Source organism: Triticum dicoccoides, chromosome 7B (assembly GCF_002162155.2).
Source record: "Triticum dicoccoides isolate Atlit2015 ecotype Zavitan chromosome 7B, WEW_v2.0, whole genome shotgun sequence".
Taxonomy (NCBI): domain Eukaryota; kingdom Viridiplantae; phylum Streptophyta; class Magnoliopsida; order Poales; family Poaceae; genus Triticum; species Triticum dicoccoides.
The window spans coordinates 275662892-275687937 of record NC_041393.1 but is presented as its reverse complement, the minus strand read 5'-3'; positions in this window follow the sequence as shown (position 1 = coordinate 275687937).

Below are 25046 nucleotides of genomic sequence, written 5' to 3'. Positions count from 1 at the left end.
ATACTTATGACACTTCTATGACGATAATTGTGACAAAACCTGGTACCATCATAGATGTGGTGGGCTCCTACTTCTATGACAAAAAATCATGACAGAAAATAGGCTTTTCGTCCTAGGCGGGCCGGATACACAGCTGCATGACATTCTTTGGGCCATGCATGAAGAAAAAACCGTGGTAGAAGTGAGGGCGAGGAAAATATCAGGGAGTTCCCGGTTACGGTGGGTGGTCGAGGGCCAAGCGATGCGCGTTTCTCTCGTACACGTACGTGCATGGGTGCGAGAGGCGTTGGGCTCTAACTGAACCCGAGCGATTGCACTAGCTACATTACTGAACCGGAGCGATTGATCCCTTGCTGTTAACTGAACCCGAGTGATTCCTTCGCTAGTGCTGCTAACTGAAGCCGATCGAACCCTGCTACCTCTTTCCCTTGATGAACAGTGAGTGTCGTTGGGGGGTTTGGATGAACAGTTCCCAGTGGGGGTGGATGAACAGGACCCCCGTGGTGTTTCCTCTGGATGAACAGGACCCCGATCGAGCCGGTTGAGGTGGATGAACAAGACGCCGTGGAGGGCTGGTTGAACAGTAGCCGGTGGAGGGCTGGATGAACAGTAGCCCCTGGAGGGGTGGTTGAACAGGACCCCGTGGAGAGGGCTGGTTGAACAGTAGCCGCTGGAGGCGCGTGCGGTGGATGCTAGATGAACAGGAGCCCGTGGATGAACGTTTACATGTTGAGGCTGGAGGAGGTCGATGGTGGATGAACAGTAGCCCGTGGAGGATGGAGGAGGTCGATGGTGGAGATAAATAGTATCCCGTGGAGTCATGTTTTGCAGTACGCCACACCCCTCCGGATGAACAGGACCCCTGTTTCGACCGTAGCGCTCCAACACAAGTCCGTTTCCTCCATTTTGCGGTACGCCACACCCTTCCCAATCAACAGGACCCCCTTTCGATCGTAGGAGGTCCAACAGATGTCTGTTTCCTTTGTTTTGCTGTATGCCAGACCCCTCCCGATGAACAGGATCCCTTTTCGATCGTGGCTGGTCGAACACAAGGCCGTTTCCTCCGTTCTGCGGTATGCTAGGCCTCGTTTCCATCGGCTATTCCATCCAAGCCCTGCCGATGAACACGACGTATTCCGACCGAGTCGGTTGCCTTCTCCGTTCTGACCCAGCCGGTTCGCAGCCCGATGAACAGGACTCCCTTGCTGCCGTCCATTGCCTCTCCATGTACACAAGCCCTGGCCGTCCATATATATATGTGCGCGAGTACATGCTCGGGGCCCCGCCCGTATGTATGTATGTGGCTATATTTTCTTTCTTGCACCCTGGCCGATGTACGTGCGTGTAGATGCTACGTGGCGCTTCTACTACGACACACGCCCTTCCTTATACAGCCACGGTTCATCGCTGCAGCCTGCACACAGACCGATCGTATGTACGTACACGTTCGCGACCAGAATGATAACGCTACATACGCTTCGACCAGGTGGGTCCCGACTGTCAGGCACTTCCTTGCGTGCGAAGATGTAGCTGGTGGGTCCTAGCAGTCAGGGTGCGAATCATTTTTTTGCCCGTAATATGGACGCACTTCCTTGCGTGAGAAGATGTAGCTGGTAGGTCCCAGCTGTCAGGGGGAAACATTTTTTTTGTGAAATACGGTGGCCCGTTCGGTGGGTCCCTGCTGTCAAGTGGAGGAATCATTATTTTCCGCGTAATAAGGAGGCACTTCCTTGTTGCAGCCGTGGACCCAACTGTCAGCCTCTCCACATATAGTACTCTTCCGATGGAAGTTGGTCATTGACCACATTGACCACACCGCGCCGAGAGCACCAAGGTGATGGACGACGGCGAGTGTCGTGGAATTGTCACGTCAGATGTCCTCGTGAAAGGACTTAGTGGTGGAGCCATCGCAACTAGGAAGCTTGAAAGGGTTAAATCGGGACAAGGGACACGAGAAGGTTTTATACTAGTTCGGCCCCTTACGGTGAAGGTAAGGCCTACGTCTAGTTGGGTTGGTATTGATGTTTCGATGACCAGGGAGCGAGATACGCTATGCCTGGCTCTCGATGAGTTGTTTCTTGCCCTAAGCCGCCAGCAGGTCATCCCCTTATATACACGGTTGACGCCCTGTGGCTTGCAGAGTCCCGGCCGGCTTATAAACAATGTCCGGCTCGGTGACTAGTTAAATCTACCTTATGTTACAAGTCATGCCATCATGGCGGTTTACTACAACGGGCCCTAAGTCGCCTGTGGGCCTTAGGCCCCTCATGAACCGCCATCTTCATGCTTGGCCTTGGGCTTCTCTATGATGAGTCCTCTTTGGGTAACCCGGCCTCTCCTGGGCGGCTTACACAAATAGTTATATTCCCAACATTAGGCCCCAGATTGATTTGAACCTGTTCATGTCAATCTAAAAAATATATTTAAAGAATTAAATCTTCAGTCTTCTGACTATACAGAGGGTTTTTGTTAACCCGCCATGACGTCATCTTCTGGATCTGTCTTAACCCGGCGTGACGTCATTCTTCCTTTAATTCCTTCAACGAATCTCCTCTTTATTGATTGCTCCGAAAATCGAGGCGTCGAGGCCGCTGGATAATAATTCTAATCTCCTCGTTTCCCGCGCCATCTCAGTTATCCTCTCCCTATAAATAGCCACGACTTAGGTCTTTTCCTTTTTATCCTCTCAGTCATCTTCTTCCTCTCCTTTCTGCCACTCGAGCTCCGCCGCCGTCGCCATCGACTCCCTCGTCTTCATCGACTCAAGCCGCTGCATCGACCTGACTTGACCAGAGATCGACGGCGAACATCCGCAGCTCGTCCTCATCCGTAAGTTCCTCTATTACCCTCTCTTAGATCTACCTTGAAGCTCTGCCGAGTTCGTCGGTGTTCATCACTGCCCGATGCAAACCGCATTAGTTTTCGCCTCCAATGCCTTGCTAACTGATGCGGTAGTTGTTTGTGTTGATCTGCATAGAAAATAGATCTCATTTCCCTCGTTTGGAAAACTCTCTTTGAGTGTATGAACTTCTCTACCCTGTTTTTAGGTCTAGAAAATTTCTCCTTCAGAGCAATACTTTGATCCAGAATAATAGCTGTCGTCTGTGAAACTTGTTTCTATCACCCGTCAAAGGTTTTTCTTCTCATGATCTTAAGAATTCTTGAATTGCTCTTGACACTGCTAGCGGCTTAAATATTATTGCACAATCACCCTTATATCATTGGGCCCCTTTCTTTAAGCCGCCACTTTAAATAATTTTAACATTTCTCCCGGGTTAAAGTTGAACCGGAGCTTTCTTATTTTGCCGTAGGCCACTGTTGCCATGGCTCCTAAAGCAGCCAAAGCCCCTGTGACTTGCAATTGGGTTCCATCCACAGTGACCAAAAGCAAACTTGCCGAGCTCATGAAGTCTGGCCATCTCCTGAAGAAGGAAGCCATGGCTTATCGTGCCCCTAACCCGTCTGAAGAAATACCTCAACCCAAAGATGGGTAGGTAGTAGTTTTCTTGGACCACATGAACCGGGGATTTGCCCCTCCCGGCTCAAAATTCTTCAGGGAAGTTCTGAATTTCTTTGACCTTAGACCTCAAGACATTGGACCCAATTCCGTATCAAATCTCTGTAATTTTCAAGTATTCTGCGAGGTGTACCTAGGAGAGGAGCCAAGTCTGCTTTTGTTCAGAGAGCTTTTCTATTTGAACCGGCAAAACGAACGTGCCAACGGGCCTAGTCTTGAACTCGGCAGCATCTCAATCCAGCGGCGAAGAGATTGCCTTTTCCCTTATGCGAAGCTACCAAGTCACCCGAAAGATTGGAACCAGACATGGTTCTACTATCAACATACATCTTCGGCTGATGAGAAGCCACTGCCCGGCTTTCGCGCCCTGCATCTCGAATCCAACCATCCGCTGGCAGATAAGTTATCCGTTGTTGAGAGCCTGCCTCTCATCCCCACCATCAGGAAGATCAAAGATCTCCTAGGGAACGGTTTAAATGGCATCGATCTGGTTCGAGTCTGGGTCACCTGGAGGATACTACCATTAAGCCGCCGCTTCGGCTTAATGTGTACTTACACAAGCGAAAAGGATGACTCAATGCGTCCTAGTCCTGATGATTTACCAGACGATGTGGTAGATGCTACAGTCCAATCTTTGTTGAAGGAGGGCACTGTAACCAGTAATGCCTTCGGCTTACTTCCCTTCTGCAAGAAGAACCCGGCCCCTGCAGTAAGTTATCAATCTTCAAAAATACTCTTTAACATGTCATGCCTTCTTGTATTTATGATTCCTTATCTTTTTCTACAGGTCGATGATAATTTCTGGAAGGTCAAGTATGACCATGAAGCTGCCAAGCAAGCCAGGGCAGCCAAGAAAACCGAAAGGAAAACCGCCAAGACGGGAAACTCAAAGAAGAAGAAACCTAGCGCCTCCGACTTGCTCAAATTAGATGATACTTCTTCGGATGATGAAGAGGTAATTCTTTAATTTTCTTAATTCCCCTGTCATTATTTTACTGACACTCTATCCTTTTAGGAGGATACAGGGAACAGCCAAGCAGTTGAAGAAGAGGTAACTGTAATCTCTTCTGACTCAGAGCCTTTGCCAACACAAAAAATCCGAAGGGTGACCCGGAAAGTAAGATTTTCACATCCTGTAGCTTACCAAGATCCTCAATTTCTTTTGAAGCAACAACAACTTGAGAACCGGAGGAAAACTCGGGCCACTCCAGACGCCGAACTCTCTTCCGGCTTACCTGATATAACCAGGAAGCGGCGAACCGAGGTTATCTCCGATTTACATTCTGCTTTTCCTTTAGCGGGTCTAATTCGCCAACCTCTCAATTCATCTGACTCCAATTATCAGGATGCTTCTCCGTCTTCCGATGAATCGATGCAATCAAACATGCCGGCTTTTAAAACGGCCCCCGGGTAAAGCAACCTTTCTTACTTTAAGTTTTTCCATACTTGTACGTTGATACTCATCCTTCCACTTTGATTGACAGCCTGCAAGTGAAGCCCAGCAAGAGAGCCAAGAAGAATAAGCCGTCCCAAGACCCGGTGGTTAATGAACCAGTGATGGATTCATCCGTTCCTGATGGCTCCACTCATCAGCCACCGCCTGAACCGGCTTCTGATATTCCAGTGTCAACCTCTGACCCGCCTGCAGAATACGTTGCTCACACTTCCGATAATCCGGAAATTCCTAGCCCGATCAAGATGACTGATCCATAAGTTGAATTTCTGAAAAGCCAATATGTTGAACCGGGCTAGCCTACTGTTCTTGCTCAATGCACTGCCAAGGAGGAGTTTGCCCAACGTCGGAAAGCCAAACAGGACATCACTGATTATACTCACCTAAGCATTGGTGATATAGTCTCGGGCTATCTGAACCAAGTGCACAATAGCCTTGACCTGGAAATTGACATGGTGAAGCAAATACAGCATAAATCTGAGGTATAACTTTAGCTTTTTCCTGAACCTTACTTACTGTACCAGCCCCCAAGTCTATTGCTTATGAATGAGTATGCTATAGACTTAGAAATCTACTTACTGTTAGTTTGTCCGGTTTAAAGTGAATACATTTAACCCGGTGATAGCATGAGACTTTGAATTGACACATTAGTCCCCAAGTGTCGAGTATCTTTACTTGTAAAATGCTTGAGACTTAATATGTATGACTCGGTAAGTAAGGTAAAAAATTCTTTGAGCATACATTAGCCCTCGAGTGCCAAATATCTTTACTTGTAAAGTGTTTGGGACTTGAATGTTACCTTATCATGATCCTTACCATAACCTCATGCCAATACAGGCCACCATAAGCCAATTTGAATCAGAGATTGCTGACCTGAAGAGCCAGCTGAAACTTTAAGAGCTTGAAACTCAAAAAGCAAACTCCAAGTTCGAATTCAGCATCTCTGAACAAGAGAAATTGAAGAAAAATTTTGAGTCGGATAAAAAATCTTGGGTTGATGAGAGGGCTTCATTAGTGATTCGGGCCGAGACGGCAGAAGCATCTCTTGCAGAGGAAACAACTGAACTGTCCAACTTAAAGAGGTAGATATCCCAAATGGTCATAGCCATCTTCGGTAAGTCCCTCTGAAAAACCTTAAACATTGTAATCTTCCAAGGATTATTGTGATGATTATCTCCGGCTTATTGTTATGCTTGTGACCATACAGGCCCCAGGAGTACCAACCTCAAGCAAAACATGCTGATCAAGCTCAAGGCAGTTTATACCCTTGTGGAGCAGCTGTACTACGGGTCACAACGTGCTTTGGCCGTTGTGGCCTTATCAAATACCGCTCCTTGCCTTTTACAAGATGTGCTGAAGCATCTCGCAGTGCTACCTCAATGGATTAAAGACTTAAGACAGGCATCTGCAAGAGCCGGAGCCGTGGCCGCCTTAAGCCGGGCAAAGGCATGGGTGCCAGAACTTGACTTAGCTGATCTTACCCTTGGATATCCAAGCCTGAAGGAGGATGGCTCTGCGTTTGATGATCATGACTTCACCGCCTGTGTCAAAATTGTTTGTCCCTTGGTGACCCTTATTGGCAACGATACTGATCTCACTAAGTATTCGCCGGGCTATGATAGCGAGAACCGGAGAATCCCAAACGTTCCATATGACCAAGTCAGCCTGATCCCTCCAATGCGTAAGCATACCTTTGCCCCTGAAGTGGACCTGGTCGGTTTAATAGATGACGAGGCTGAATTTGAAGCCTTGAGCAGCATTGACTGGGCCTCGTCCACCTTCCAGGAAAAAGCCACCGACGGAGAGGCGGAGAAGGATAACCCGGAGCCATCAAGCCCGCCAAAGGAATGAGCTGCCAGGCGTCTTACCTTTGCCCAAACGATGCTTCACTTATTCAGACTCGGGGAGTCTTGTAATAGGATAGAAAAACTTCTCAATGTTTGTCATGCCTTCGTGCATGTTTATGGCGCCCAACGATTTCATTAAGCCGCCATTTAACCTATATCCCCCAGCTTATGTTGATCGTTTGTCTCCTTGATGTTTGAATTTTCCTTGCCTTTCTCTGCACATAAAGCAAATAAAAACTTTCTTGGGCGGTTTACTGTTATATGGGTTTATAAAGTATTGATAACCCGAAACATAGCACAAAAAGCATCATACGGACACCGATTTATGATTATTTATAATCGCAATAGCATACTTGCGAACCCTTTGGCAACCTTCCCGGCTCATATGATGCTTTACCTGGCACTTTGTAGACCTTGGGGTAATCAATACTAAACCGGAAGAAAGCAAAAACCATCTCCTCACGAAGGTTTTAAAATAGTTAAAGTAACTATATTCACAAGTAATGTTCACATGCTCCTGATTCGAATACAATCAGAGAACCGTCCCAAAGGGGTTAAGCTAAGATTCGGATACGATCATATAGCCCTGAGTGGCTTTGGCGATGCCGATCAAGTGGGTATCGACAGCTATGTTCTCTTTGGGTCGAATACGACCTATGTTTGAACAGGAAGCCCCCAAGTGAACATAAGAGTTGTTTAATGACGCTGATTCGAATACGATCCACGTCAGACCCAAAGCGGTTAAGCTATGATTCAAATATGATTAAGAAGCCCCCAAGTGGGTTTGGCAGTATGCCGATCAAGTGGGTATCGACAGCTATGTTCTCTTTGGTTCGAATACGACCTATGTTTGAACAGGAATCCCCCAAGTGACCACAGCTAGATTCAGATATGATCATAAGCCGGACCAAAGGGAAAGCCGGATTCAGATATGATCCGGTCCCTGTTGGTAGTGTCCACCACCTGATAAAGAAGACATAAACACATTCTTTATGGAAAAAAGGACAGAGGTCCTGCTTTATTACTTTATATAATATGTACATTGTCGAACGTATATACACCTTAAGAGCCGAAGGCTTTAAGTATAGTAAGGCCGCAGATGAGCAATATTCCACGACCGACGAGTCTCCTCCTCCAATTTACGTGAGTCTTTGTGCTCTCAAACATCAATGAGGTAGTATGATCCATTGTTTAGATTCTTGCTGACCACAAAAGGTCCTTCCCACGGCGGAGATAGCTTGTGCATGTTAGATTGATCCTGGATGAGCCGGAGTACCAAATCGCCTTCCTGAAAAGCTCTGCACCTAACCCGACGGCTGTGATTGCGGCGCAGGTCTTGTTGGTAAATCGCCGAGCAGGCTATTGCCAAGTCTGCTCCTCATCCAACAAGTCAAGTTCCTCCTGTTGAGCTTTTTCGTTATCCGCCTCAGCGTAAGCCGCCACACGGGGTGAGTCATGTCAGATGTCACTTGGCAGAACTGCCTCTGCTCCATAGACTATGAAGAAAGGTGTGTATCCCATAGACCTGTTAGGCGTAGTGTTGATGCTCCATAACACGGAGGGTAACTCCTCTACCCAACAACCCGGAGTCCACTGTAAGGGGACTAAAAGCCGGAGTTTGATGCCTTTCAGGATCTCTTGATTAGCTCTTTCTGCTTGAGCATTGGACTGGGGATGAGCAACAGCCGAAACATCAAGCCGGATATGTTCTCTTTGACAGAACTCTACCATGGCACCCTTAGAGAGATTAGTGCCATTGTCAGTTATGATGCTATGTGGGAAGCCAAAATGAAAAATCACCTTTTTCATGAACTGAACTGCCGTGGTTGCATCGCACTTACTGACCGGCTCTGCCTCAACCCACTTGGTAAACTTGTCCACTGCTACCAGTAGATGTGTCTTTTTATCCTTAGACCTTTTGAAAGGTCCAACCATGTCAAGCCCCCAGACCGCAAACGGCCAAGTGATTGGGATCATCCTTAATTCTTGAGCCGACACATGAGCTCATCGTGAGAACTTTTGACAACCATCACATTTGCTGACCAGATCCTCCGCATCAGCATGAGCCGTCAGCCAATAGAAACCATGACGAAAAGCTTTGGTGAAGAGAGATTTTGACCCGGCATGATGGCCACAATCCCCTTCATGGATCTCACGGAGTATTTCTTGGCCTTCTGTAGGCGACACACATCGTTGAAACGCCCCAGTGACATTTAGATGGTGCAACTCACCGTTAACAATCGTCATGGACTTGGAACGCCTGATAATTTGCCTTGCCAAGGTCTCATCCTCAGGTAACTCACCCCGGGTCATGTAAGCCAAATAGGGCACTGTCCAATCCGGGATGACATGAAGAGCTGCCACTAGTTGTGCGTCCGGGTCTGGCACTGCTAGTTCTTCCTCTGTAGGAACCTTGACAGAAGGGTTATGCAACACATCAAGAAAGGTATTAGGTGGCACCGGCTTACGTTGAGATCCCAACCGGCTTAAAGCATCAGCCGCCTCGTTCTTCCTCCGATCAATGTGCTCCACTTATAACCCTTGAAATGTCCAGCCACGGCATCTACTTCACGTTGATAAGCCGCCATGAGAGGATCCTTGGAATCCCACTTGCCTGACACCTGCTGAGCGACGAGATCTGAATCGCCCATGCACCTTACCCGGCTTAAGTTCATCTCCTTGGCCATCCGAAGACCATGAAGTAAGGCCTGATACTCAGCTGCATTGTTAGTACATGGGAACATAAGCCAGAGTACATAACGAAATTTTTCACCTCGAGGGGAAGTTAAGACAATTCCAGCCCCCGAGCCTTCTAGCTTCCTGGACCCGTCAAAGTGAATAGTCTAGTATGTGTTATCCGGCTTCTCCTCAGGGGCCTGCAACTCTGTCCAATCATTGATAAAGTCCACCAAGGCCTGAGACTTAATAGCCGGCCAAGGCATGTACTTTAAACCATGAGGCCCAAGCTCAATAGCCCACTTGGCGACTCGTCCTGTGGCCTCCCTATTCTGGATGATGTCTCCCAAAGGGGCAGAACTTACCACAGTTATAGGATGACTTTGAAAGTACTGCTTCAACTTCCGGTTGGCCATAAACACTCCGTAAACGAGTTTCTGCCAATGTGGATACCTTTGCTTAGACTCAATGAGTACCTCACTGACATAATAAACCGGCTGCTGAACCGAATACTCCTTGCCAGCCTCCTTACGCTCCACCACAATGGCAACGCTGACGACTCGTGAATTGGCAGCCACATATAACAGCAAAGGCTCTTTATCAATTGGAGCCGCGAGAATCGGTGGTGCAGACAATTGTCTCTTCAAGTCTTCAAAAGCAGCATCCGCGGCATCGCTCCAGACAAAAGTGTCTGCCTTCTTCATCATTTGATACAGCGGTAGGGCCTTCTCACCTAACTGGCTTATGAACCGGCTTAAAGCGGCAACACGACCCGCCAATCGCTGAACATCATTGATGCATGCCGGTTTAGCCAGAGAGGTGATTGCCTGAATCTTCTTCGGGTTAGCTTCAATGGCTCTATTTGATACCAGAAAACCCAAAAGCTTGCCCGCAGGTACACCAAATACACACTTGGCTGGGTTAAGCATCATTTTGTAAACCCGGAGATTATCAAAGGTCTCTTTTAAATCAGATATCAAGGTTTCCTTTTCTTTGGACTTCACCACAATGTCATCCATATAAGCATGAACATTACGCCCAATTTGATCGTGCAAACAGTTCTGCACACACCGCTGATAAGTCGCCTGGGCACTTTTGAGTCCAAATGGCATAGATACATAGCAGAAGGCTCCAAACGGAGTGATGAAAGCCGTCTTCTCCTGGTCCTTAACTGCCATTTTGATCTGATGACAACCAGAGTAAGCATCCAAAAAACTCAAACGTTCACAACCCGCCGTAGCATCAATAATTTGATGAATACGGGGGAGGGCAAAGGGATCAGTCGGACAAGCCTTGTTGAAATCCGTGTAATCCACACACATCCGCCAAGTGCCGTTCTTCTTGAGGACAAGCACCGGGTTAGCCAACCACTCTGGGTGAAAAACTTCCACAATAAACCCGGCCACCAAGAGCCGGGCCACCTCTTCCCCAATAGCCTTTCATCTCTCCTCGTTGAACCGTCGGAGAAACTGCCTGACCGACTTATACTTTGGATCAATATTGAGAGTGTGCTCAGCTAGTTCCCTCGGTACACCCGGCATGTCAGAAGGTTTCCATGCAAAGATGTCTCGGTTCTCATGGATGAACTCGATGAGCGCGCTTTCCTATTTAGGATCCAAATTGGCACTGATACTGAACTATTTAGAGGCATCTCCTGGGGTAAAGTCAACAAGCTTTGTCTCAGCGGCTGATTTAAACTTCAACATCGGGTCATGCTCAGTAGTTGGTTTCTTGAGGGAGGTCATGTCCGCCGGGTCAACATTGTCTTGATAAAACTTGAGCTCTTCGGCCGCACAGGCCGACTCAGCATAAGCCGCGTCGCCTTCTTCACATTCCAGTGCCACCTTCCGACTTCCATGCACAGTGATGGTGCCCTTGTAACTCGGCATCTTGAGCTAGAAATAAACATAACACGGCCAGGCCATGAATTTAGTGTAAGCCGACCGCCCAAATAGAGCATGATATGGGCACCTGATTTTGACCACCTCAAATGTTAGCTTCTCAGCCCTGGAATCATGTTCGTCTCCGAAGGCCACCTCCAGCTCAATCTTGCCAACTGGGTAAGCCGACTTACACGGAACCACTCCATGGAAAACAGTGTTGGATGTTCTCAAATTCTTCTCAGTCAACCCCATGCGCTGAAAGGTCTCATAGTAGAGGATATTGATGTTGCTACCATCGTCCATGAGTACCTTAGTGAATTTATATGCACCAACCTGGGGTGCCACCACCAGGGCTAACTGACCCGGATTATCGACCCGTGGAGGGTGATCCTCTCTGCTCCATATAATGGGCTGCTCTGACCACCTCAAATAACGAGGAATTGCCGGCTCAACAGAATTCACAGCCCTCTTATGAACCTTTTGGTCATGTTTGCACAAACTAGTGGTAAACACGTGATACTGCCCACCACTCAACTGCTTCGGATGGCTTTGATAGCCCAACTGTTGCTGCTGCTGCCCTCCTTGACCAGACTGCTGCTGATTATTACCACCTGGATGCCCCTGAAAACCGGAATTTGAGCCACTGCCTGGGCCATGAAAGCCGCCAGCCCCTGAGCTGCCACCAGATCCAGGACTGCCATCGAAGGTGTTGGAATTTTTGAATGCCTTCATGATCACGCAATCTTTCCATAGGTGTGTGGGGGGTGCTCCCGGGTGCCGTGTTTTGGGCAGGGCTCATTGAGTAGCTGCTCAAGAGATGGGCCTGACCCGCCGGACTGAGGTGGCTTACCCTTATATCTCTTGTTGTTACCCCGCGCGTTGGCATTGGCCACAAACTCCGGGTTACCGTCCGCCTTACGCTTATTGCCGCCTTGATTCCCCGGGTTATGCTCCTGAGCCTTTCCATTGCCGTTCCTTTTTCCCTTCCCTGTCTTCTCATCGTCAGACGCGGGATCCTTGGTACTATCAGAATCGGCATATTTGACTAAAGCCGCCATCAGCGTACCCATATCCGCGATGTCACGTTTAAGGCGCCCTAGTTTCTGCCTCAACGGCTCGAAGCGGCAATTTTTCTCCAGCATAAGGACTGCAGAGCCGGCATCCATCTTATCAGAGGAATGAATTATCTCCTTGACCCGTCGTACCCAATGGGTGGTGGATTCACCTTCCTCTTGCTTGCAATCTGTCAAGTCCACAATCGACATAGATTGCTTACAGGTGTCCTTGAAGTTCTGGATGAACCGGGCCTTTAACTCGCCCCATGAGCCGATGGAATTGGGTGGCAGGCCCTTTAACCAAGACTGGGCCGTTCCATCTAGCATCATGGTGAAATATTTATCCATCGTTGCGTCACTCACTTCCAACAGCTCCATGGCCATCTCATAACTCTCAATCCATGCTCTGGGCTGCAAGTCAGCCGTGTAATTCGGCACCTTTCGAGGTCCTTTGAAGTCTTTGGGCAACCGCACATTGTGCAAAGTCGGAACCAGTCAAGGAACACCACCGGTTCTAGTGGCTACTCCTGCCTCAACGGAAGTTCTAGGATACTCTGGAAAATCTTGATGTGCCATCTGTTGAGCCGCCGCCTGAGCCGCCTGCTTGTTCTCCTGACGTATTCGATCTTGTACCGGATTATAGCCACCGGGCTGGTTACGGCGTTGGGCGCTGCTTGATAAAGCCTCCGACTCCATGTGTCTGATGTAACTCGGGCTCCGGTTCTGGCGAGGTGGTGCTAACCAGGGCGGGGGAGTTGAATGAATCATGTCCCGGCTGTAAGAATAGGTCTCCTGCTGAGCTAAGGCCATCTGGAGGAGTTCTCTGACTCTCCGGGTTTCCACTGCCGCCGGGTCATCACCGTCCATAGGAAGAGCCGCCAAACGTGTTGAAGCTGCGATTAAATTCTCCATGGGGTTGGAAAAGTGACCCGGTGGAACCGGCACATAACGCGGTGGCGACATGCTCACGTGAGGTGGTACCATCTCCCGAGGCTGAGGCGGCCCTCCTGTTCCGGTTTTCATAAACTGATTGGCCTCTGGTGGGTTACTTGGGCCGGCTCCGGGTGTAGCAAAAAGAACCCGAGGGTCGTAATTCGGAGGTAAACGGGACTGAGCCTTCTGATGTCTCCTCCTCATTACCTCATTGGATGCATTTAAGCTCATCGTTAGCTGGTAAGCTTCCGACTGCAAGCGCTGTGCCCGGGCGTCGAGAGCCGCCCGCTCTGTAGCTAGTCTAGTATCCTCAGCTGCCAAGGCCTCCTTGGCCTGAGCTATCTCCTCACGCACCTGCGCTACCATTGCGTCATGCTCATCTTGGTCTGCAGGAATAACTGTGGCGGTTAACAGGGCCGTAAGCTTGTCCATGAGATCCATCAGCACCTGAGCCGATGGGCACACGGGGCCGCCTGCCCCGGCCGCTCCTAATCCGGAAGTGATTGCTGCAGCAGCCGTAGAGTTTGAACCGGGCTGAGTTCCAGCCATGAAGATCCCTGCCCATCTTGGCGGCTCATAGGGGTCCGGAATACTAATGCCATCGGAACAGCCCCCGAGCGCGCCGTCTTGCACCTGATACAATGAATCTGTTGAACCGGCGGACGAATCACCGTCTGAGAGGACGGCCGTCTCACCCCCATCTTCAGATCCTTCAGAAAATTCCTATACATGGACGCAGCCCATGAAGGCATGCCTTAGGACAGGTTGAGTCCGGGTCTTCCTCGCGCGCTGAGCCGTCTCGACGAGGTTAGCGCAGTTGTCCGACTCAGGGCCCGGCTCACCGATCCAGCCGATGAAGACGTGGATTCCGCCGAAGGGGACCCGGTATCCGTACTCAATTGAGCCGGCGTCGGGACCCCAGCCTTCGTCGTTGATGTAGATCTTGCCGCGACGACTCTTGGTCATCCGGCCCACCACGTATCCCTTGAGCCCTTCGAAGTTGCCCTTCAAGAACTCAAATCCACCATGCGCTGGCCCCACGGTGGGTGCCAACTATCATGGAATTGTCACGTCAGATGTCCTCTTGAAAGGACTTAGTTGTGGAGCCATCGCAACTAGGAAGCTTGAAGGGGTTAAATCGGGACAAGGGACACAAGAAGGTTTTATACTAGTTCGGCCCCTTACGGTGAAGGTAAGGCCTACGTCTAGTTGGGTTGGTATTGATGTTTCGATGACCAGGGAGCGAGATATGATATGCCCGGCTCTCTATGAGTTGTTTCTTGCCCTAAGCCGCCAGCAGGTCATCCCCTTATATACACGGGTTGACGCCCTGTGGCTTGCAGAGTCCCGGCCGGCTTATAAACAATGTTCGGCTCGGTGACTAGTTAAATCTACCTTATGTTACAAGTCATGCCATCATGGCGGTTTACTACAACGGGCCCTAAGTCGCCTATGGGCCTTAGGCCCCTCATGAACCGGCATCTTCATGCTTGGCCTTCGGCTTCTCTCTGATGAGTCCTCTTTGGGTAACCCGGCCCCTCCTGGGCGGCTTACACAAATAGTTATATTCCCAATAACGAGGCCTAGTAAGGGGACGACGCGGAGCTGGGGAAGACACGGCAGTGGATGCCCATGCAGAGAGGAGTACGAGGGTTCACTAGTTCGGCTGCGGTGTGAGGCTGCCATCGCCGCAGAATAACAGGGGGTGTGGGTGAGTGGAGGGATGGCCTGGCCAACGGTGGGAGTAGTAGGGGGTAGTGAGGCTTCCACGGCAGCACAGCCTGCCACGGGAGGCAGGAGAAGGCGGCACGACCGGCGCTGCTTTGGGCGGTTGGAGCAAGAAGACCAAAGGTTGAAGAAGCATGACGGCCATTGGATGGACATCATACGGTTGCTGCAGCTAGAATCGTTTATATTGAATAAGTTGACAAAGCCCTTGGTATGCTTCAACTTAGTAGGCCCACATGTCAGCTTCTGAAATGGTGCGCCCCAGATATCAGGGGGAGGAATCATTTTTTGGGCGGGTGAAGCTTGAATATCCGAGATTGAAGAAGAAGCACGTCATCTGTTGGATGGACATCCAAGCTAGAACTGTGTGTTAACTATAAGTTGACAAAGCCTTGCATATGCATCAACTTATTTTTTTAGGGGACGTGTCAACTTAGTAAGCCCACAAGTGTGTGGCAGAGAACTTATAGCCCATTTGAGGTTTGTAAGAATGTGTAGCCCATTTTTGAATTCTAATGGAATTTACTACAACCCATTTACAGTTTGTTAAAAGTACAACCCACTTTCTAGCTACGACAACGATTAATAATTTCAACCAACCGTTCAAAATAGAATTCAATAAAATTTCCCACATTTTGATGGGATCCAAAATATTTTTATCCCAAAATTTCTAGTCAGATTAAATACAATTTCAATATAAATTTGTATTAAGTAAAGATCCAACAAAACATTGCACGCGCAATAATTAATAAAATTAAAATTTTCAATATCCAAAAATAATATTTTATAGAGTAATTACGTGTTTGGTGCTTTTTTATAGTTACTGCCCAGTTTTTATAATATCCCATTTATTATTTCTTAAAGCCTATTTTCTTGTTAAGCCTAATGCATCCCTCCTAGGAAAGATTTGCAGCCCAGCGAGGCGGAGAATAACAAGTTGACCTTGCCTGGGTATTCCTCAAAAAAATATAGCTGGGCTAGCCATTTTCAGCTTGAAAAAAAATTAATATCTGGGCTAGATATCTGGCCTGGGCTAGACGGTCCACGGCCCGCCCAGTTAATACCCTGGTCTCCTCTGAACAACAATGAAAACATCGCTCAAGAAAAACTCTGCAGTGCTCACACCTCAAAAACACAAATACTGCTCGAGCTGCTTGGTCCCAGCTGTCTGCCGCTCCTTGTGCAATTCTCTCGTTTATTGACTACATGGGTTGACAATGGTGTGGGACCGTGATGTCAGGAAACCAGGAGGAAGCAAAAAAAATTACAGTTGTATAGAATAAGGAGGCACTTGCGTACGTTCGGCTACGGACCTGATGGGTCCCCACTCTCATCCTCTCCAAGTAAACTCATCTCCTCATTCCTCATGTCCGTTGTCCATGTTGACAACGCGAGACGGCGGCGCCACGGCGAGCGCAACAACTCAAAGGACGACGGAGAGGGCTTCGCGGGCCCTACGAATGGTCTGATATAGTGCCCGCTGCTCATTCGGGAAGCCAGGATCATAGGGCCACATGTCCGCGACGACATTGTCGTTCACTTGTTCACCGGTGCTCGTTGAGGAGACGGAGGTTGCAGCACAGGTCCTCCTGCGCTGGTAGCTCTTCCGCCATTATGGCGTCGAAGTGCGACTACACCTGCTCTATGGTGAACACGGCATGAACCAGCTTGGACAGTGGTGCTGGCTCCTGGTCGGAAGTTACGTCCATTTGATTGTCGTCGCTCAACTCTGCGAGCTCACTGGCGAGCCAGCATGTCTGGCTGCTGGACCAACCCACTGCCAAGCATGAGTCTGACTGCCCTAGACCACCCAGACCAACTCCCTCGCCCCCGCGCGCTTTTCACCCGAAACGGTCAGTGCCACCTGCCCCGCTTCTCGGTGCAGGCGAATGCTCCGCCTTCAAACAACACATGTGTCGTCCGTCCGTCCGTCTGCCACCCACATTAAGATACGCGGTTGCCGATGTGGCTACTCTGGCGCCACACGTCCGTCCCTCTGCCGCCCACCATTGCTATATAAACTGCTGCGCCGGCCATAGCCGTAGTCATCCGCCTCCGTTCTCTTTCTCTTGTCCACACCACTACTGCCCACCATGGCTTCCTTGCTCTCCAGCGCTCTTCGGGAGGGCGGACGATGGAGCACAAGGAAATGGCAGCCATTGCTGCCGACTGACTGGCCGGCAGGCAGCCGAAGGACGACAACGTCCCAATGGAGAACATGGTAGTCGACGATGCGGCACCAACCCCCTCCTCCACGCCATCCTCGCTGGTGCATTGCACCAAGATCATCGGCGAGGCCCATGCCCAATACATGGACACGGTGAGGCAGAAGCATGAGGAGCAGTTCCGGGAGGCGCAGGCCGACGCTGCCTACAACCACCTCCTCCTCCAGGAGCACCTGCAGGCGGAGGAGCAGATCGCCGCAGAGCGGGCGGAGCAGGATGCGCTGCTCGACTCGTACCGCTCCGCCCGCGAGGGCTACCTCGAGCGCTGGCGGTACCGCATGCGGGTGGCGGAGGCTGTGGCCGCCTACAAAGAGGGCGATGAAGCGGGCGAGGCGATGTTTGGCGAGGCCGAGGATGAGGCAGAGGACAATGCCGGCTCCAACGAGTCCCCGCTCCGCTGGCGTCGATGAGGCCCTGCTCCACTGAGGCCCCGCGGCACCAACAACGAGGCAGAGGACACCGCCGGCTCCGCCGAGGCCCCGCCACGCTAATAACGAGGCAGAAGACATCATCAGTTCAGACGCGGCCCCACTCTGGCAGTAACGAGTGGGAGGATTTCCCCCGCTCCATCGAGGCACCGCCTTCCGGAACCGAGGCCGAGGCCCTACTCTGCCGAGGCCCCGCCCCGCCAACAACGAGGCAGAGGACATCGATGGCTCAGCCAAGGCCCCACCCTACCGGCAATGAGGGGGAGAATTTCCCCCGCTCCGCCGAGGCTCCGCCCCGCCGGCAACGAGAAAGAGGACATCGCCGGCTCCGTCGAGGCCCCGCCCCGCTGCAAACGAGGCCGCGCCACATAGAAAACGAGGAAGAGTAGAACATGGTAGGTCGCCGCCGCTCGGGTCCAAGTAAGGCCACAGCTGCTACCCTTCGTTTGAAGCCAAGCTAGGCGGGTTGACCATTGATGACCGATTAGCTTCTTGGCAGCAACGTGGAGTCGGAGAGCTATGTTGGAGAGGGATGCTGCTTCAACTTAACTGCTGGTGCAGTTGGTTGACTGACACGTGGTCCCAACAGGCATCTGGGCCACATGTCAGTTACGCAACTGCACATGTATTTAAGTCACTGAAGCTCAGCCCGCTGGAGAAGAAGCTTCTGTTCGGCTCAGCCGGACACAGGTGGGCAGCTTCGGTTAATTAATTATACCTCCAGCGCACCCCTTTTTAGTTGAAGAATGTATGAAATTTAATGAAATCCGGCATGTTTATGTGAAATCTGACCGTGTATGAATGAATTTATTTTGATTAGTTCAAATTCTTGTATCACTGGCATTGGATGAACATGCAAAACAATACGTACTCGCATTATTCCCAGGGTGATCACCTCGTTTGCAGCAGTTTCACATGTACTCCCTCCGGTCCTTTCTAGTATGCATACAAGTTTTGTCTGGAGTCAAAGTATCTCTATTTGACTAATCTTATAGAAAAAAGTATACACTTTCACAATGTGCAAAGTAAAAAGGAACAGAAGGAGTACAAAGAGTTTGAGCAACTTTTTAGTGTTCTTGTACATTGCAATCAAACACACAGGCCTTACAATTCATAGAGAACATTCAAAACAATTGATGATTATGCATCTCAGCGATTCACATGTCAGAGCCAATATTTACTTCACAACTAAAGAATAAAGAAAAATCGATCGACGCTGCTGACAGCAAAGGGCGTCCCATTCAATATCAAACACATGTCTTCTTACTAACATCTATGAGCAAATTTTGACAAGGTTGTCCCATTCCAAAATATCAAATGCCTACGATTGTGGAATGGGCAGGGTTTGCCATTAGTTCGGACATTGACATGTCACCTCATGCTAAATAAACCAACTGTTCTTTTTGTGCAGTTCCACCAAAATCAACCAAATTTGCGCGTAGCTTGTATGATTTCGCCCTTATATGTTGCAATGCCTTGAACTTATCGGCACCTCCTTTCTTGTGGTGGTAATGAATGATTCGATGTATTCATGAACATTTTGTGTAGTTCCCATTGAAATCAAGATAAGCACCCCTGTTTGCACAAATACAAAAAAGAGATTAGTATAAAGCAAACTATACTATGAATTGATAGTTTAAACAGGCACCTACATGGTCCATGTAGAGCACACTTTAAAAAAATGGAGCTCACCGGAAAGAATCATAGAACAACATTGTACTTGCGCATCACAGCAAGAAAATGGAGATTTGTCAGTCCTTCTGAGCTGAAGTTAGTTTGGTCTTGTGGGGAGTAATGTAACCATCCTTCAACTGCTCCTTCTGAAGGAAAGATAGACATGGCTTCTTCATCCTGGCATAATCGGAACTAGTCACTTCACGTACTCCATATTCTTCTTCAGAGGAGGATGATCATGTTGTGCAAAGACAAGAGGACAACTAAATGCTAGCATCCCTGTTTGCTCAAGAAAAAAGGAAAGGAAATATTTAAAACAACACAGATGAAGCACTTCTCAAGGACAATACCACTTTCTCATGATAGTATATAAACAGTAGCACAAGACCAATAGAGATGACAAAGCTCAATCATATGGATGAAATACGTGGGTGAGTACCAACCTTTGTCAGGAGGCTTATTGTGTAGAGCATACAGATGAAGCACTTCTCCGGAACCATCTGTTGCTATCTACTGTGGTGGCCATGCTTACTATATACTCCTCGATTAGGTTAATGTTTCCAACATCTTCTTGTGCAGTTCCACTAAAATATATGGTATCTTCAAACAAGATCCCTGTTTGCACAAGTAGAGATAATTACATATTACATTAAGAGTTGCATCAAATCAGTGGCAAAACAATTGCTTGTTCCAGCCATAGCAATAAATTAAGATGCAACACTATGTCATTACTTGTGTCATCACAGTTCCAATGCTTCATTACAGTACCGGGAGTTGATTTTTGTTTTTCTTCCGCTTGTTCTTCCCGTTCATCACTTGGTTCAATAACAGACAAGCTTCGCCTTCAATGTAAGATTTGGCATGTCAGCACAAGTATATCATTAAACAATGACATTAATTTTCTGATGAAAGTGGCAAAATACAGGCCAACATTTGTGAAATATCCTTATCTTACCACAATGGGATATTACGGTGCACATACAGATTGGAAGTCTTGTCTCCATTTGTGCAGTTCACTAAAATCAAGCAACATTACCGTACAAGTAGCACAACGTGAAAGCACACTACAGAATCATGTGAAAGAAGGCTAGTACTGACCTCTCATGACGCGGAATTCAAACAACTCACAAGAAGAAGATCTGAACCAAATTTTCCAACACGGATAGGAAGTAAGATCTCCTCTTGTGCAGTTCCACTAAGATCAAGCAATCAAGCAACGTTGTCGGTGTGACATTTTGGTTGAACTGCACAAAACACTCCTAAAACAAAAGTGTTTTGTGCAGTGCAACAAAAGGTCACAATAGCAATGAGGTGAAGTAGATAACCCTGTTTACACAGAGGTGCAAAGGAAACAACTAGTGGTCAATAACGGTGGATGACACAGAAGCCAACAAAAAGAAGCATCTAACTTATCTAAATGGGAAAGAAATCAAGACAGTAGCATTTCTCAAATGGTGGCATTGATCAATATTAATAGAGAGATTATATTAACAATAAAATTCGTTAAACATGTAATTTTCTTTTAACTGTGGCATTACATCAATTTTCTAGCGGCATTATTAGAGGGTGTTTGTTTACAGGGACATTTTGGTGTAGGGACTAAAAAAACTCCGTGTCAGTCCCATCTAAACCAAACAGGAGGGACTTTTAGGGACTAAAAGTGGGCATTTGGGACTAAAGAAAGAAGACCCCGAGGGAGAGTCTTTTTGGGACTTTTTCCAACAGTTGCCCCTGCCCCATATCGCACCTTGTCTCTATTAGTTCATTACTAGGGGTAACATGGTCTTTTAGCATGTCATTTAATAACCTCTAGTCTATGTTTAGTCCCTGGAACCAAGTAGGTAGGGACTAGGGAGTTTTAAACCAAACATGACCTTATATTAACTATAGCTAAAGAGTTGCAGGGGAGAGTGGATGCACCAGCACCATGTGCATCTACCGATGTACTCCCTCCGTCCGGAAATACTTGTCATCAAAATGGATAAAAGGGGATGCATCTAGACACATTTTAGTTCTAGATACATCTTTTTTTATCTATTTTGATGACAAGTATTTTTGGACGGAGGGAGTATGAAGGGGTGATGCACAGTCTGTTGCAACAAAGAACAAACAACCAAGGAGCATATTTGTGTTGGTCCTAGTTTTGTTATCTTTAGACACCTTTCCCTATGTGAGCGCACCAAATCTAGTCCTGCTCAAACTCTACAGCCTTGCTCCCAAAACAAAAGATCAGTTCGTTACAAATGTGCGTACTGCGTTTGTTATTGTTTTCCCTTTTCGACCAAGTAGGTGCTGGATAGCCGGTCTGTACTAGTACTTTCCCCCCTTCCTTTCCTCTTTGAACCACGTCCTAGATTCATGCTATACAACTTTCCCCACTACTTTCCCCCATTCCTTTCCTCTTTGGACCATGTCTTAGATTTATGCTATACAACATTCCCCACTACTTTCCCCCTTCCTTTCCTTTTTGAACCACGTCCTAGATTCATGCTATACAACTTTCCCCACTACTTTGCCCCATTCCTTTCCTCTTTGAACCACGTCCTAGATTCATGCTATACAACTTTCCCCACTACTTTCCTGTTTGATCCAACACCTAGATTCGAGTGAAGAAGCGGAAAAAGCCCACATACAGCTAGAGCAATGCATGGGGAATAAGTAAATTATACCTTAAGGTTCTTGGGGTGTGGTTCGGTGGGCGACCGGAGGCCATTCGACCAACACTATGTACGATGGCGAAGAAGAAGGGGTCGGAGGCCCTCCCGCTCCGCCGCTGGGTGAAAGTGAATAGCTGCGCCGGTAGTGGATTCCCTCCCTCGCCGATGGCGACAGTGTTAAGCCTCCTTCCCTTCTCGGCGGACGGATCCTGCTGGCTCTTTGACCAGCTATGAGGGGAGAGAAAGGCCAACAAAGTCTTGTTTAGATCTGGAGAGGGTGAGAGAGTGTGAAGAGAGCAACTACAAGCGCTGAGGCTCCAGCGTGTATATATATATATTCTGGAGAGAGAGTGTGAGGAGTGCAAACCCTAGAAAACAAGCGCCAAGGCTGCAGCTTATACGTGATGAGGTGATTATACGGTCACTACGAGATCGTATATCTCCGTATCCATCCATTTTGACCAGCCAAAGAATCCTCCTGGCATCGCCCCAGATCACTTTCTCTCTTTGTCATGCGGGGCCTACCTATCATTGAGTGGAAGAAAGAAGTCGAACAAAAACAAAATTATGCTCAAGTGTAGTTATCGAACCTGATACCTCAAGTTTGATGAGCGAACAGGCTAACCAGCTACACAACCCTCCCATTATGTTCAACGAGAGGAAAATAACCTTTTATACATTCCTGCATTCGTGTGACAAGCATGTCATGTTTTTTGCGTGGGAGTCACTGGGATTTAAATCATAATCGTGTCATGTGGCTTTGGTGGTAAGACTATCCACAGTGGGAGTAACATAGGTGGTAACATCACACATCTTTAGGCAAAATAGATGATGTGGCGAGTAATTAATGAGGTAAGAGAGGCATGTGGTAACATATCTAGTTACTGTAACATCACACATACCAAGACAAAATGAGTCTACAATCTAATAAATGAAGTGTTGCATGATACCACACAATGTTACTCCCCACTATAGAGGTAGTAACATGGACTAGTAACATATGCATGTTACTAGTCTAAGTTACTATCCATTGTGACTAGTCTAAGGTGTTTTGGGATTTAAAGCAGTGTTGGTAGTATAGAAATAATGCAGCCTTAGTCACCTTACCTCTCTCCACGTAGTACGTTGGGCCCCGCCAGTCAGTGGGTGAAACAAACAAATTAATAAGAAAAATTAAAAGCACCAGCGGTGTATCTTACCTCACACATCTCGCTACTACTCGTGAACAATGTCCAATTGATCCCTCTGTTCGCCCACGTACTATTTTAAGTGAGTCCTTATTATAACATGCACACAATTTTGGGCACTTGTATTCAACCTAAGTCAGTGTGCCGTCGTATCTCGTACTACTCCCTCCGTCTAGGTGTAATAAGTCACGTTAGAAGGTGCAGCGGGACCAAGGTGCAAGTAGATTTGTCGGGGAAACCGATCACCTTTGGGGTCACAAGGATCCCTTCTACGTTCGGCGGGTGATTAGTTGCACAAAGAGCAGGTCGAGCCGTTAGTACATAGAGGATTTTTATCCAGGTTCGGACCGCGAGATGCGTAATACTATAGTCCTTCTTTATCTAGTTATATCTGTGTTCTTGAGCTCTTGAACTAGCTACCATGCATGCTTTGTCCAAAAGTCTGAATCCTCTCTTTGTGCACCTTGGGCCTCCTTTTATACACAAAGGGGTTGCCACAGTGGCACAAAGGAGGTGGCAAGCTATAGTGGTATGAGCTTATCGCTCGATCAACGTAGGACAAGCACATTTAATGCGTTGCCTATGTGTCCTTTCGCTTTATTGGGGACGGCAACAGAGGCCATCTCATCCTTAGCCGCTCCTCCTCGCTCCGCCACGCGTCCGGGCCGACGAGGCATGCAGTGCCACGCTGGCCAACCAGCTGTTGTGTTGGCGAAATGGTAGGCTTCCACGAAGATCTGCATGCCGCCACGCAGGCGTCTGCTTAGCTGGCATGCCTATCATTGTGTTGGAATGGTGGTGAAGTGGCGAATCCTTGCCGGGCGCGGGTCTGGCTGCGGCCTAGCGATCGTCCCGGCAAGGCTTGTCGGCGGCCTTGGAGTCATCCCCTGCAAGGGTCTTGCCGGGGGTCTTTGCCTTCTGACCCCACGTGGATTCGGGGGTCACCAATCTTTGTGAGGGGCTGCATGCCACCAGTCACGTGCTCTCTAGATCTTGGTCTTAATGTTGTCGATGGTGTTAGAGCTCTCAACCCCAAGGGTGGTGGCCCTGCTGGTCTCTTCGCAAGTTGCCCCGGCAAGGAGCTTGCTGGGGGCTTCGCAGGTCGCCTCGGCAAGGCTTGTAGCCAGGCATGGCCCTGCTTGCCTCCTTGAGCGTCTGCTCTGATATTCTTTGTTCCCCTCTTCCCTTCTGTCGTTCTCCTCTCCCTTGCCAAGCCCTACACCGTAGGATCCCCCGGGCCTGGGCCACACATAAGCGCAAGGCGTAGTTGGGCCAGGCCCAAAGCAATGGCAGGCGGGCGTGGCTGAGGCGAACCGCCACGATCTTTCTGTGAGTTGTGCTTCCCCACACCCCGCGTCATGTGCGTGATGTGGGGGTCATGCGTGGGATGGGCATGGCACGCATGCGTCACCCCGTAGTAAATGGTAAAGAGTTGGCCTGTGCCTTCCCATAAAAAGGAAAAACCACAAGGGCACTTCTCATTTACCTTCTCTGCTTCTCCCAATCTCGGAACCGTCGTTCCCCTTTTCTTCCCCAAATCCAAACCAGAGCTCCGCACCTCTGCTCGCCGCCGCCGTGCCTCCATCGCCTCTTGATCCTTTGCTCCTCCATAGCCGCCATGGCGCCCAAGGCTAGCAAGGGCAAGAAAGCGGCCAAGGCCGCCGCGGGGAAGGAGGTGCCGGAGAGTGAGCTGGTGAAGATGCGGAAGGAGCATGCCCTCTTCCCTCCAGCGATTGACGTGCTCACGCTCAAGGACCAGTTCTTGTGCTTGTGGGGGAAGGAG